Source organism: Cyprinus carpio, unplaced genomic scaffold, assembly GCF_018340385.1.
Source record: "Cyprinus carpio isolate SPL01 unplaced genomic scaffold, ASM1834038v1 S000006811, whole genome shotgun sequence".
Taxonomy (NCBI): Eukaryota; Metazoa; Chordata; class Actinopteri; order Cypriniformes; family Cyprinidae; genus Cyprinus; species Cyprinus carpio.
In genome coordinates, this window is record NW_024879397.1 from 964,623 (window position 1) to 979,417 (window position 14,795).

The 14,795-nt window shown below is 36.1% G+C and overlaps 1 pseudogene; it reads right to left on the minus strand.

Moving 5' to 3' along the window:
• Positions 1–11,242, minus strand: part of LOC109101285 — a 51,876-nt pseudogene extending 40,634 nt beyond the window's left edge.
• Between the last annotated feature and the right edge of the window lie 3,553 nt (positions 11,243–14,795).

The following is a 14,795-nucleotide window of genomic DNA, read 5'->3' on the forward strand; positions in this document are numbered from 1 at the left end:
GGAAGTTGGTAGAGAATTCGGCCAGATCTCGCGATAAACAATACCGCCGGTGCCATGAGCTTTTTTTGAAGAGCAACACGTGATCAAAAGCTGCAGGAGGAGAAGGACGCGTGAGCAACGACGCTGACAATCAACAGACAGACAACAGAAATAAGGACATTTTTAGGGGGTTTTTTGTAAGTATCTGTGTTATCTCTTTGACATGTTGCCATTCTACATTTGATATCTTGTAGGGACCGTGAAATTATAGCAGATAGCAGGGTAGAGTACGCCATTCTGTGGTTATCTCAAAGGCAAGGGATTTGGTTCAAAAGCACTTTGTGTTATGTTGGTTTAAAGTCTCTTCATATCCCGATGGCAATCACAAAGATACGTGGTCTAAATGTTTTTATATCGACTGTGGAAGGAATGTTGTACCAGTCATATTCCTCAGTCAACTTTATGCATTTACATACCTCTAAACACCCTGTAATAAGTGCAATGTGAGAGATTAATAATTCACAGAAATTATTAGATGCAAATAGTAAAGTCTTTCCGCTTCTGGCATTTTGTTCCATATAAAAACTGAATCCTAATTCTCCAAATGTAGTTTTGTCACTGGGGACAGAAAGCAGAGCTGAGAGGCCCTAAAACTTTCAGTGCTTTATAAATCTAGCATATTACGTTGAAGTACATGCTTTTTACAGACAGGAAGTCAGTATAAATACCTCAGAACTGGAGTGATGTGATCCACGTTCTTTGATTTAAATGCACTATAAGTTTTATTGATAATTATACAGTAACAAAGCACAGCAATAAATATGCAGAACAAAACACCATATTCAACACACAAAGGAATAAAAGTAGCTATAGCAGTTTTCTTGTTGTTATGCACAGTGTTGACTAATTCTGTTTGTGTGTGTGCGTATTGTGTAGTACAGATATGGCTCAGTGGAGAAACTGGCTTAAAACTGAGGTCAGTATTTGTTACCAATTGTTTACCCTTTTTTTTATGTTTTAGGATTTTGCAAAACTGTCTTGTGTCTACTTTTAACATGAAGGAGGGTGGTACACTGCAGGAGACCACTCTGTTCTCGGTCATTACAGGTATGTGCGTGTGTTTGCATGTAAACATTGCTCAGAGAGCTTATGTCTGTCTTTAGGCTTAACGATTTAATGTCTTTTCTTTATGACATCAGTCTCTACTGATAAAAATATATTTTCCAAATCTGTATATACTGAGACTATATATGTCAGCTCTATATTACCAAGCCCTATCATCAAAGAAAAATAGAAAGACACTCCGTCGCAATTGATGTAATTAAAGTAAAACATGATGATGTTCAAAAAGCCTTTTATCGTGCTTATTTTTTTTCTTTCTTGGCAGATGCCGTGATGACCAACTTCCCAACGGAAACTGAATTAGACTTGAGGAATGCCATCGGGCAGCATTTTAAACAAGCACCAGGGAGAGTGGGGGGGGGGGGGGGGCTATAGAAATAAAAATAAGAGTTAATCACTTCACTCTTGATAGTTTGTCTCGTGATCTGTATTGGAGTTAATATTTTTCCATGTCATAAGTTGTACGAATATTGGTTGTCCTTTATTACATTTTTTTTATTACAAGTTAAAATCTTACTTTTTATGCTATTTATGAGAAGAACATGTTATATTTAGTTAACAAAAAATATTTTAGGTATTGTTTTGTTATCTATTATGTAGGCATTCATAATCTGTCGATTTGATGATTATGGTTAAACGTCTTTTGAATTTTCACTGACAGCCCAAATTCAGGCTTGTTTTAGCCTAGACGTCTGGGCTGTATTTAGACAGCTAATAGACGTCTTTTAAACCGAAAATTGCTTGCTGGGTAGTTGCACCGCTTGCGCAGGAATTTGTGTCAGAGTAGAAAATGCGACTTTGTGAAACAGTCTGTCCTAAATTGTTGCTATAGTAGCATCATAATGCTTGAAAGCCTATGTATTTGGCAACGCAAATAAACCATTATATTTCATTCATTTCAATTCTATTTTCACCCTCAACTTTCACCCACATCTAGGGAGAGTCAGAGTGATAGTCCGAGTCAACGCCCGACGGCCCTGACTCACAATAGCGATTTAAGGACTGCCCCAAACACTCAATGGGGGCTGTAGTTTGCCTTTGTGCCTTGCTGTCGTTGTTTGTTTAAGTCTTTGAGTGTCTTACCAGAGAGATAGTGTTTTGGTGTTTAAGATTGTGAATGTTATTGTGTTCTGTGTTAATTCTGTTATAGAGTCTTTTTTTGGCTCCATTCTGTGTTATTTCTTGTCAACTCGACCCAAGCCTGATTGACTACGATTTTGGATACTGATTGTAAATTGTTGGTTGTTAACTTGTATATATCTCTTGTAAATATTTTGTAAATCGTTTTTGTCAAGTTGAGGGATGTAAGGGTTTTTTTTATTTCAAAGTCACTTTTCACTTTGTTTTGGTTTAGGGAGTCCGGTAAGTTGAAACTTATTATTTATTTATTTTTTTCTTTAATTTTGATTTAGGAAGTGTAGAGGGTTTAAAAAAAGAGAATTTTTGTTTGTTATTTTGGCCTTGTCTGCCCCTGAAGCTAAACCCCAACTTGTTAATAAATTCTTATTCAACATCTCTCTGGTTCTGAGACTCTCTTCCTTTTCCTGTTACGGCTGACCCCTAGCGGTCATAACAATGAGTTATATATTTATTCTGTGATATTTAAATGGTTTTGTTTTGTTTTTTGACCTAAAATGTGTCTTGGTGTGTGTGTGTGCTAAGTGGCACAAAAAAGCTCAGTTATTGGCTCATTCAGTTCTTTGTGGGAGTGAATGTTTTTATTTGACAAAATTAAAAATAAAAACCTCACTGTTATTTGCTCATTCAGGGGTTTGTACATGGGTTTGTGCGTTTGTATGTATTTCCCATTCATTTCCTATGGGTGCCAATTTGTCCACGAAGGACAAATTAAGGAGTTTTTTTTTTATGTTTTTGTCCAGAAGGATGCTTGAGAGTTTAAAGGGTCTGAACTGAGGGTGAGAAGGCAGCAAACAAAACCACTTCTATAGAAAATACATCTGAGTTTTTACTTTTTACTCCAAACCTTATAGTTACTGAGATGTGATGAGACTCACCGTAGTGTCTTCAGTTTACAGTGTGGATCCTCCAGTAGAGCAGAGAGCAGCTTCACTCCTGAGTCTCCTGGTGTATTACGGCTCAGATTCAGTTCTGTCAGGTGTGAGGGGTTTGATCTCAGAGCTGAACTCAGAGCAGCACAGCCTTTCTGTGTAATACCACACCAGGAGAGACTGCAGAGAATATACAGAAGATTAAAAATGAGTTATTAGAGCTTGACTCATGCGTCCAATATAATTGCTGAAAAACACAGATGTAATACAATTTATAGATATCAATTATTAAACCAGACACAGAGAGTGACTCAGAGTCAAGTCCCATTTTAATAGACTTCAGACTCAAACTGAAATTACTTCAGATTTCACTCAACAAACAGGACACAAATATTCCCAAACTACTGGAGTCTTAACCTTAAATACTGAAGAAGATTTTGTATTTTATTTGTATTCAGTCTGCTTATAGTGGAGCTGTACAGACCGAGTACATTGTGATCATTTGTTTTCCTGATTTAATACTGAAAACAGAAAAAATAGAATTCTATATATAAAAAAACAGAAAAAAAAAGAATAGAAATAGATGGATAGAAAATGAGAAAGCAGCACCTTTTTCATTATATATATATACACACACACATAAAGAATTTGGCTTGATTTTTCCATTTTTTTCAGGATAGAAAATGGTTAATATTTTATCTCCACATGTAGGTGGACATGAAACACATCTTTCTGCTGATTGGTCAACCAAAGATCAACTTGTGCTGTACAAACACTTGTTAATAACGGTTACAAGTTAGTCAAGATTACAATTAATGCCCAACTGGAGTCTCACTTGATGCCAAAATTAGGGATGCACCGATCATGATTTTTCATGGCCGATTCCAATACCGATTTCCTTTTTTTTTTTCTTTAAGCAACAAACGAGAAAGAAGGAAAGTTTGCATAAACAAGATGTTTATTTGGTATTTAATAGGCCAAACTGGCTTTTGGCTATTGAAAACAATAACTGTAACCATCTGAAATTAACGGCAGTGACTGCACAGTAAGTAGCCTACATTCAATACAAACACAGATGGTACAGACATCAGCATTTAGCTTTTGTTTTTGAATTGGGTTGAAACTACATAGAACTGGCCTTAAATTAAAAGATTAACTGTAACCATGTGAAATTAAAAGCAACAACTGCATAGTTCTTCAATCTAAACAACACAATCAACACACATTCAAGAAGATGTTTCTTAATCAGCATTCAGTATTTGTTTTAGTTTTTAAATTTGGTTTAAAAAAAAAGGTCTTTACCAGTGAGACTAAATAAAAGTATGCTATATAAATAAATTATTAAAAAATGTTAAAATCAAATAATTTTGGTGCAAATAAAACAAAGATGCCAAGTGTTTCATTCATCCAATTAAAAAAAAATAGGGTAATGATTCACATTTATATTTTTTTTACTTGAGCCAATAAAAAAAAAAATAACTATTGTCTCAAGTTAAAAAATATAGATGTGATTCATTACCCTAAAATATTTTAATTAGATGAATGAAACACTTTTTTTTTCAGTGTGCTACAGCAGGTGATTTTTAAATCAAATTAAGTCTATGTAATTTTAAGGTAAAATAAAAATAATCATCCTATACAGAACTGACGTTTACTTCTGGCTTTTCAAATGTGTATGCAAGTTCTACCAATAAAAAAAAAAAAAAAAAAAAGCATTTCAGCTTTGTCACAGTTTAGTCTGTTTCGTTTCTCATCCAACACGCGAGAAGTTGAGCTGAACATCCCTTCACTGTCTACGCTTGTGCAGGTACAGTAAGCTCGCGCAACTTCAGTGAACACAGGAAAGGGGCTCTTATTTTGTGCTTCTTTTGCACTTCCTGCTATTTGTGCCTCAGACATGTAGCTCTGCACTTCCAGGCAGGAAGGAAGTCGACCGGAAGTTGAAGTCGGCCGCGTGCCGCCATCTTGTAGCAGAACTTCACTTGCGTTAGCATCCCATTGACTCCCATTCATTTTGGCGTCACTTTGACAGCGAATAACTTTACACATATATAAAATAAAGACAACACTCTTACATTATTTATTTCTAAAGATACACGACAATGTATAAAGGGCTCCATTACCTTCTATGTTACATTATTGCCCCGTAGAAACAGTTTTTGTAAAAATAGGCTAACGATTGCGTCATAACCACTCGACTCTCTGTCGCACAGTAGAGAAATTACCGTACAGACAGGAGGAGAAGCTCGCAGGCAATTGGGGAGACGTCAAGAGAGAAGCCCATAGATATAGAGTCCATAAAAGCAACGGGACAAAATATTTCAACAACGTTTTTGGGGAATTGGAAATAATTCGGTATATGGCAAGTGAATACATATGAAGTAGCTTTTATCCACGAACTTTAATAATTTATCTACTTCATTAAATAATGAAGTATGGGTAACGGCCGGTATATTGACGGGGAATGGAGAAATTATCAGGAAATTATACAGGCTGTGTAAGAAAAATCTCAATGTCAATTGCGGTTAACGTTCCTTTATTTATTTACAGATCTACGCTTGAAGATGAATGTGATCCCTTTCATCCTGGTCCGAAGCCATCTACAAAATGTCATAGCCTACATAACGTGAAATAAAGAAAAAAGTTTTTTGTTCAAGTGTTTTTTGACCATGATTTATTAGCCAAAACTGCATGATTTAACACCTAGCTCACAATTATTTGAATATTAGCCTATGGGCAAATGTTTTACGTGAAGAGATGAAATCATGTAGAACAATAAGCAATTTTAAGAGACTATAAATGAAGAGCCTATATTGAATCGATACGAAAATGACTCGAGGGGATATTGTACACTGACAGTATGGTTCCTGGGATATATATGTCTGTTTTGGATGGGTTACTATTCGGTTTGATGTAGATAGAAGGAAACAAACATTTTTTTAATGTGTGCGTTTATTCATGTATGTGTGCATGTGCTATTTGAATCACTTTTAATCATTTTGGATGATTGTATGTTCTTTGTTATCTGTTATTTATATATATATATATATATATATATATATATGTGTGTGTGTGTGTGTGTGTTCAAAATAAGATAACTAAACTAACTAAAATGACTAAGTACTGCAGAAAGGCAAACGATTACAATCCAAAAATAGGCTATAATTTCAGTCGATAATAATAATAAAAGTCGATTTTAGCCACTTCGTCAGGCCTATAATGTTTTAATGTAAGATGTCATATTGTAATTATATATAGTGTAATATGACATGATATATAATTATTATAATATTATTATATTATATTATGTTATTATATTATATTATGTTATTACTATACAATACGATTTGATTTCCAAAATCACACACACACAGACATATGAGTTTATTCTGATCAGGCTCAAGCTCGCCGTCTCTGCAAGATTAACGATGGCAGTTTGCACGCACAGCTACTAGAAGATTTACATCTGTCAGACAGGTTGCTGACGTCATCAAGCTTAGTTTGAGTCTGCGCGTCAGAAACGGAAGTGCTAAAAATCGCTAAAAATGGGCTTCATTTGTCTCAATTGAGTTCCAATGGGGTCGCTGTGTCCATTTCTTTTACTGTCTATGTGCACTTCCAGTGCTGAACGGCTGCCCGTGTTCTGCGCACAGATTTCGAAATACTTCCACAAAACGACATGATAGCGAATGATTACAATGTAGTCTGTGCACGCGGACGCACTTCCAGAAAAATTGGCCGAAAAAACACCAAAAACCTGTCGATCGCCGATCGCGTATTTTAAGCAAAAACCGGCCGGTTCCGATTTATGGCCGGTCAACCGGTGCATCCCTAGCCAAAATGAGTCCTTACTCCTGGGAAGTTGTGTAAACTGTTAGTGTTGTATAGTTTGTTTTATTTATTTATTTTTTGCAACATTTATCAGATGATTTGAGGCTCAGTCTTATTGACCAGACAATAGTTTGCTGATTCAAGAAAGTACTGAATTTTGTCAAATTAAACATGGTTAATGTTATTGAAGATTTCTGCACATGTATATCTGATGTACAAACAAAATGTCATGAAATTATACAAGCTAGCCTTATCCATGTTAATATATTTATATTTTTTAAATAAATTTTTCTGGAGAAAAAAAAAAAAAAAGTAAAAAGGCAGCACCATAAATGACTGTCACATGATTACATGCATCTGTTGTTCCTCGAGTGGCTTTGACTAAAGATCTTTTACTTTTTCCTCAGTTTTACTAAAAAACATTTTGTCTAATGATTTAAATTAATTAAAAAAGGATTATTATACTTATGAATAATTTGATTGAAACAAACCTGAATGCAACTTTTAAGTGATTGATGATGATCCCAATCCAATATTTGTAAAATCAGAGTCACAACCCTGTTCCTGAAGGAACCTCAACTTTGCACAGTTTGGATGAATCTCTCTTATCAAACACACTTGATTCAACTCATCAGATCATTAGTAGAGCCATCTGTGATGTTAGCTGAGTGTGTCAAATAAGAAAGACCTCAAAATATACAGAAACAGTGTAGAGAAACACAGACCTGCTGTATAAAATAAAGTCAATAAAACAAAGACACTGTAAAATACTCACTCAATCTTTCTAGATGCTTTGATCACTGGCAGCAGCCTCAGAAGACATTCTTCTGAACGTTCATATTTACTCAGTTTAAACTCTTCCAGATCTTCTTCTGAGTTCAACAGCACAAACACCAGAGCCGACCACTGAGCAGCAGACAGAGAGACTCCAGAGAGACGACGGACATCTGTTCTGCTCAGATATGTTTGTACTTCCTGCTCTAGTGAACAATCATTCAGTTCATTCAGACAGTGGAACAGATTGATGGATTTCTCTGGAGAGCGATTCTTCCTGATCTTCTGTTTGATGTATGCAGCTGTTTCCTGATTGATATCAGAGCTGCTTACTGTCTTTCTCAGGAGGCCTTGTAAGAGAGTCTGATTAGACTCTAGTGAGAGACCGAGAAGGAACCGGAGGAAAAGATCCCAGCGTCCGTTCTCACTCTGTAAGTCCTTGTCCCACTTCTCTCTTCAGTAAACGCTCATTGGTGACCTGAGCACATTCTTCAGTCCTGTGTTTTGTTCAGAAAAAGGACAGCAGCTTGAATAAAGCAGCAAGAAACTCCTGAATACTCAGATGAACAAAGCTGAACACCTTCCCCAGCTGCAGTCCAAACTCCTCTCTGAAGATCTGGGTACAAACTCCTGAGTACACGGACACTTCTCTGACATCAACTCATCACAATCTAATTCACACCTCACATAATACCACATTCCCCTTTTCCAGCTGTTCAAAAGCCAGTTTTCCTAGAGACAGAATAGTCTTTCTAGCCTGATCAGAATCGATTTCATATTTCCCATCATACTTCTGTGTCTTCAGTTTGGTCTGAAAGATCAGGAAGTGTGTGAACATCTGTGTGAGAGTCTTGGGGATCTCTGCACTCTCTGCTTTACCCATCATCCTCTCCAGAACAGCGGCTGAAATCCAGCAGAAGACTGGGATGTGACACATGATGAACAGACTTCTTGATGATCGGATGTGTGTGACGATTCTATCAGTCAGACTCGGATCATTAATTCTCTTCCTGAAATATTCCTCCTTCTGAGGGTCGTTGAATCCTCGTACCTCTGTGAGCTGGTGGACACACTCAGGAGGGATCTGATTGGCTGCAGCTGGTCGAGAGGTGATCCAGAGGAGAGCAGAAGGAAGTAGGTTCCCCTTGATGAGGTTGGTCAGCAGCACATCCACTGAAGCTTATTCTGTCACATCAGACAAACTCTGATTGTTTTGGAAATCTAGACGCAGTCGACACTCATCCAGACCATCAAATATGAACATGACTTTGTAGTCCTCATAATCTGCTGAATTAAATTCTTTGGTTTCTGTGTGAAGGTGGTTTAGAAGATCCACAAGACTGAGACGTTTCCGTATCAAGTTCAGCTCCCTGAAAGGAAGTGGAAATATAAAATGAACGTCCTGATTGGCTTTTCCTTCAGTCCAGTCCAGAATGAACTTCTGCACAGAGACTGTTTTTCCAATTCCAGCGACCCCTTTAGTCAGCACATCAGATGGGTTTGGTCTTGTCCAGGGGGAGGGTTTAAATATGTCATTGCAGTTGATTGGTGTCTCCTGTGTCTCTGGTCTCCTGGACACTTTCTCAATCTGTCTCACCTCATGTTCATTATTGACCTCTCCACTGCCTCCCTCTGTGATGTAGAGCTCTGTGTAGATCTCATTCAGACGTGTTGAGTCTCCATGATTGGACAGTCCTTCACTGATTCTCTGATATTTATCCTGTAGTCTGGATCTGATTTTTTGTTGATACACAGGCATCAGTTCTGAGCAAAGGAAATAATTGTTGTTATTGGCAGAGCAATATGTTAGAAATGTATTTCAGGTTTGATATGTTAGATATTAGATTGTGTCGTGACATTCAGGAACATTAGTGACTGAAGACAGAAGGTTGATAATAAAAACACAGGCTATAATCTGCTGATCCAGAGCTCTTACTGGTCTGTAGTGTGTTAGCGAGGTCTGTCTGGTTCATCTTCCTCAGGATGAGCAGTGTGATCTTCAGAAGCCCCTCTCTGACTCTGCTATGACCCTCATCATCATAACGGTCTCTTTCAGAGCATTCTGGGTAATCTGGACTCAGTAGTCTCTTAAAACATCTTAACTCAGAGATGATTTTGTGCTCAATCTCCTGAAATCATAGCAAATATTCAAACAATAAACCTGCATTCAGTCACAGAGAAGGTGAACCAAAGGATCAATACACAAGAGTTAAAGCATGAATACTAATAAACATCACTGAATTATATCAGACCTGCTAATCACTTCCACTGTATGCTCAAACATCAGCGTCTACAGATACTGAGGTTAAAAGAGAGAGTTTGACTGGATTGGCTGTTTGTTAGATTGATGTTCATCTTTGTGCAGCAGTCAGGTTACATTTGGATTCATCTTCTCTACTTTAGAGACATTGATCTGCTTTATAGTGGCCTACAACTTATCTTACGTGTGTGCAGGAAAGTAAACATGACTATTACAGAGAGGATTTCACAGATTTTTCATTTTTTTATACTTTTACCCAGAGGATTATTGTGTTCACACACACACACGGACACACACGGACAGACACACACACACACACACACACACACACACACACACACCCACACACACACAAAAAAAACCAACCTTGAAAATGGAGTCTAAGTTCTTCTTTGCTGTTTGTGATTCCGGTCCTTTATGTTTTTGACTGTAGTTAAACAAATATTGAATATTTTTGTAAACATGTAGTAATGTATTTAAAACACATCAGTAAATTAATGAATATCATAAATATCATATATATTTCTCATACTGTAAACTAAACAACACCTCAGATCAGCAGATGTGTCTCCCGAGCTGAATTGCATTGGAGGCTCCATTGACGTGTCACTCTTCATGGACACACAGCTGGGTTCAGGAGATTCATTCTGACACAGACTGAAATATAACAGCAATACAAAACTGTTTCTGAAAATCTCACTCTGCTCTGACAGAAACACCCTTCACTGTTTCAAACTCCCTTAATGTTCATCTTTCACTTGAGGAGTCTGTTGTGACTTGAGAGTTAAAAGATTAAAGTATTATTTTTATATGAATAAAAGGAATCTGCCAAATGTGCTCTTTTCATTCATGTATTATAGAATAAAATGGACCAATACATACATATAGATAAAGACACAGAAACATCCAGCAGCAACAGAAACACCTGGAGACAATATCCATAACACACCACACCTACAGTATATATGACACTCATAATATCTCACCTTGGACTCAACAGAAGAGTCTAAAAAATGTGAAACATTTCAGGTTTTCTCACCTCTTGACTGTCTTTATCTGTGTGTCATGTTTCTTCAGAGAGATTCATTCTGGAGGCCATGGTTTCATCTAAAAGCAGATCCAGATGTTGATCACAGAGTCAGTTATGAATCATCTCAGTTAATTTTTATCAAATCCACCTCTGTCTCAACAGTCAGTCCACAGCAGTGACCTGCACACATGAAAAACTATTTCATCCTGACATTATTTACACAGAATCAGATTATTCACAAACAGCAAAAACTAATTCAGACAAGCACTGTGTTAAAATGAAAGTAAAAGTGTAATCTGATGATTTACAGACTCTGTGTTTTATCTCCTAATGTCATTTAAACTACTTTTAAAAATATCTGACACTGCTTATTGTTGTACTTCACTTTAAACCAGTCAGGATTGATTTTGGCTATCAAAGATGATTGTTAAATCATGATACTCACTGTGTTTTTCTCTCCTTAATGTAGTTTACTTCCTCATACGACAAAAACACACCTGCTGTAATAGTTTCACTTTCATGAGTCACCTGACGAGGAGGAGTTTAAGTGTCCAAAACAAACAATAAAGGTTTTAAAATCTTCACTTAGAATTGAATTTCATTCTTTAATATTAAAAGTTATAACCCATGAATTTATTTCCTCACAGATGTACTCTGAATGTTGTTTAACTGAATATATAACAAATCAATCAATCTGTATCAAATTAAACTTGCGGCTCTCTGTCAACTTCCTCGTCACTTCCTCCCTCTACAAGATACGAGTGAATAGTTTAACAGTGTCAACCCAACTTCAGGCACCAGGGTTGAATCAACGTGGAATTACCTTTCGATTTTGCAAATTGCATCAATGTTGAAATTATGACGTGGATTCACCGTCTGACCTTCATCATGGGTGAATTATGGTCGTTCTGGAGACGTTGGATTATTGTTGAATTAAGTGTTGATTTTGAAAAGTGAATCAAGGTGGATAACACAACATTGTTTCACCGTCGTACCTTGCACCATGTATAAATACACAACTGTATGTTCAATTAGAGCCTAGTTTGCATTTAGATCAACACTGTAGTACATTATAAAGGCTAAAAATAAATGACCGGCAGCAATGACTTTACAATCAACTTCAATAAACTACCACATGCTCAAAATTGTAAAACAGCAGTTTAATTTTGGAAACATACTGTATAAAAACAGATGAAAATAATCCCAGACTTTATTTTGCAGAGTATGTATGGATGTATTGTTAAAAACCTGTAGAAGAAAAATCCAAATACAATAATATTTAAAGGTTTTTGTCAAATAAATTGGCATATTTTTGCATATAAATGCATATTTTGTGCTTGCAAGAGAAATCCTTGTACCTTTATGACTGAAACAAGCTGATTTTTTATTTTGGTGGAAAACTACGGTTTCTTTAAAAAAACATGTTTTAGTAATGTGTCTCATACAGGACATTTGTACATTTGTGCAGTGAAAATGTGGTTTGCACGGTTCTAGAAGGAAAAACCTTCAACCAGCGACGCTGTAAGGGGAGGGATGATTAGGACAATTCCAAGGGTCCAGTGTTGGGGGGGCACCACGGGGGTGATTTCTAACGGGGAACCCCCCGGTCTGTGTCTTTTTTTACCGTGGGGAATGCAGAATGTGATTTCTACCAAAAGGGACTATAAAATGTTAAAACCAACAGCCTCGTGCATATAGTGTAGTTGTGCTTCAGGTGATCCTTGAAAGAGTCCCAGCTCTAGGTCCTTTCTGTTACTCTGTTTTAATCAGAACACTAGAAATACAGTGTAGTAAAACAAGTAAAATCAAATTAAATACATTTTTATTAAACTAAGTAAAATCACCAACCTATCACAAAAGCTCAATGAATCTCTAGCAGAAGTGACAGTGCAATGCAGCAGATGAAACAATTCATTAGCAATGTGCCAGTAATAAGCTGGATCCATGATGACTCTACAAGGGGAAAGAAAGAAAAAATGGTTTTACTGAAAAGTTCTTAAAAACCAGGGTTTCATTTTATAGCATTTCTTTAAACCAGTGCTTCTCAAACTTTTTATACCAAGTACCACTTCAGAAAATATTTGTCTCTCTAAGTTTCCACCATAATGACCAACATTAATTTCAGCAGCGTAGTAGTCCTAACTATTCATCTACAGCTCTACAGTTCAAACATGAGGCAGTTTTATTTCCTAATAAGAATATTTATTGTTTTCAGCCACTTTAACATTGTAAATACAATAACAGTTTGAACATAACACTGCACTGTGCTTACATACAGGTGAATGAAACTTAAAGTTAAAAATAAAATGTGTTATAACAAAAGTTACATAACTGTACTGTACTTAAATGTAAAAAAAAAGACCTTACTCACAAAGATTAAATTAAAAATGTATTAACATTAATATTTAATTTAGTATTCCCTGCGTAATCACTATGTTAGAGGGGGCCTGACACTTTGAGAACCACAGCTTTAAACAATCCTAATTCAATTTTACATTTATTTTCATTAATTCATTTAAATTTTATTACTTACTTATAAGGGCCTTAATGGCTTAGCTCCTGCGTACCTAACTAGTCTTCTACCACGCTACAACCCATCACGCTCCCTAAGGTCACAAAACGCTGGACTTTTGATAGTACCTAGGATAGCAAAAGTCCACTAAAGGAGGTAGAGCTTTTTCACATTTGTCTCCCAAACTCTGGAATAGCCTTCCTGATAATGTTCGGGGTTCAGACACACTCTCTCTGGTTTAAATCTAGATTAAAAACACACCTCTTTGGCCAAGCATTCAAATAATGCATCTCATAATTTTGTACTGCAGTTATATCTGATCAATGCGCATTATTATTCTTTAGCTTGGGTTAAACGAATTAATTTTACTTGGCTGGAACAGCAGCTCAGTATTTACATACTTTTAGTATCTACATACTATAATCTACAACCAAGCTCCAGTCTGGATCCAGAACCACCTGAGAAGAATGATGCAACCCCTCAGAGGACTCAGATGATGCTAACCCAGAAGACAGACATACAGAACTACCACATTTTGCTGTAAGTTTGATTGCATAAATGCTGTTAATAGTGTTAATCCGATCGTTTTGTTTACTAGCATTTTCTGCCAATTTAAATAAATAAATTAAATGATTAAAATGAAAATTAAAACCAATGGAAGGCATTTTCTGCCAAATTTAAATAAATAAATTAAATTATTAAAATGAAAATTAAAACCAGATTAAAGCGATTTCTTACAGAAAACTGTACACACAAAAATATGCAAAATATGTACAAAATTGAGAATGAAATTAAACAATTTCATTTTCACACGGTGACATCCCTGTCAAAAATTGAAAAATAAAAATGCAATTGATGATTTCAGCACATTTCATTTCAATACAGTCTCGAGGCAAGACTGCCAATATTAAATGAAAAGCCAAACGTGAAAAAGAAACTACAAATACAGTTTTTACAAAGCTCTTAATTAACGCTCACGCAGTAATAGTGACACAATTCAAACTTAAATGTAAATTTTACTTGTCATTTTAATTCCTCTTTTATTTCACAGTTTTCATTTTCAAAGACAACCTGCATGCAAATTCTATGTTAATGAGTTAACATCGACAATTCAGCAAAGTTTTTTTTCTTCGTTTTCATGTAAAACATATATATTATTTTCTCTATTGTGTAATGTAATGGTCAGACTGGGTTTAAGTGGTCGAAGCTGGACAACAGACACCAGGACTGTCTCCCCAAAAACACAGAGACTGTATCCAAACTCAGGGTACAGAATAA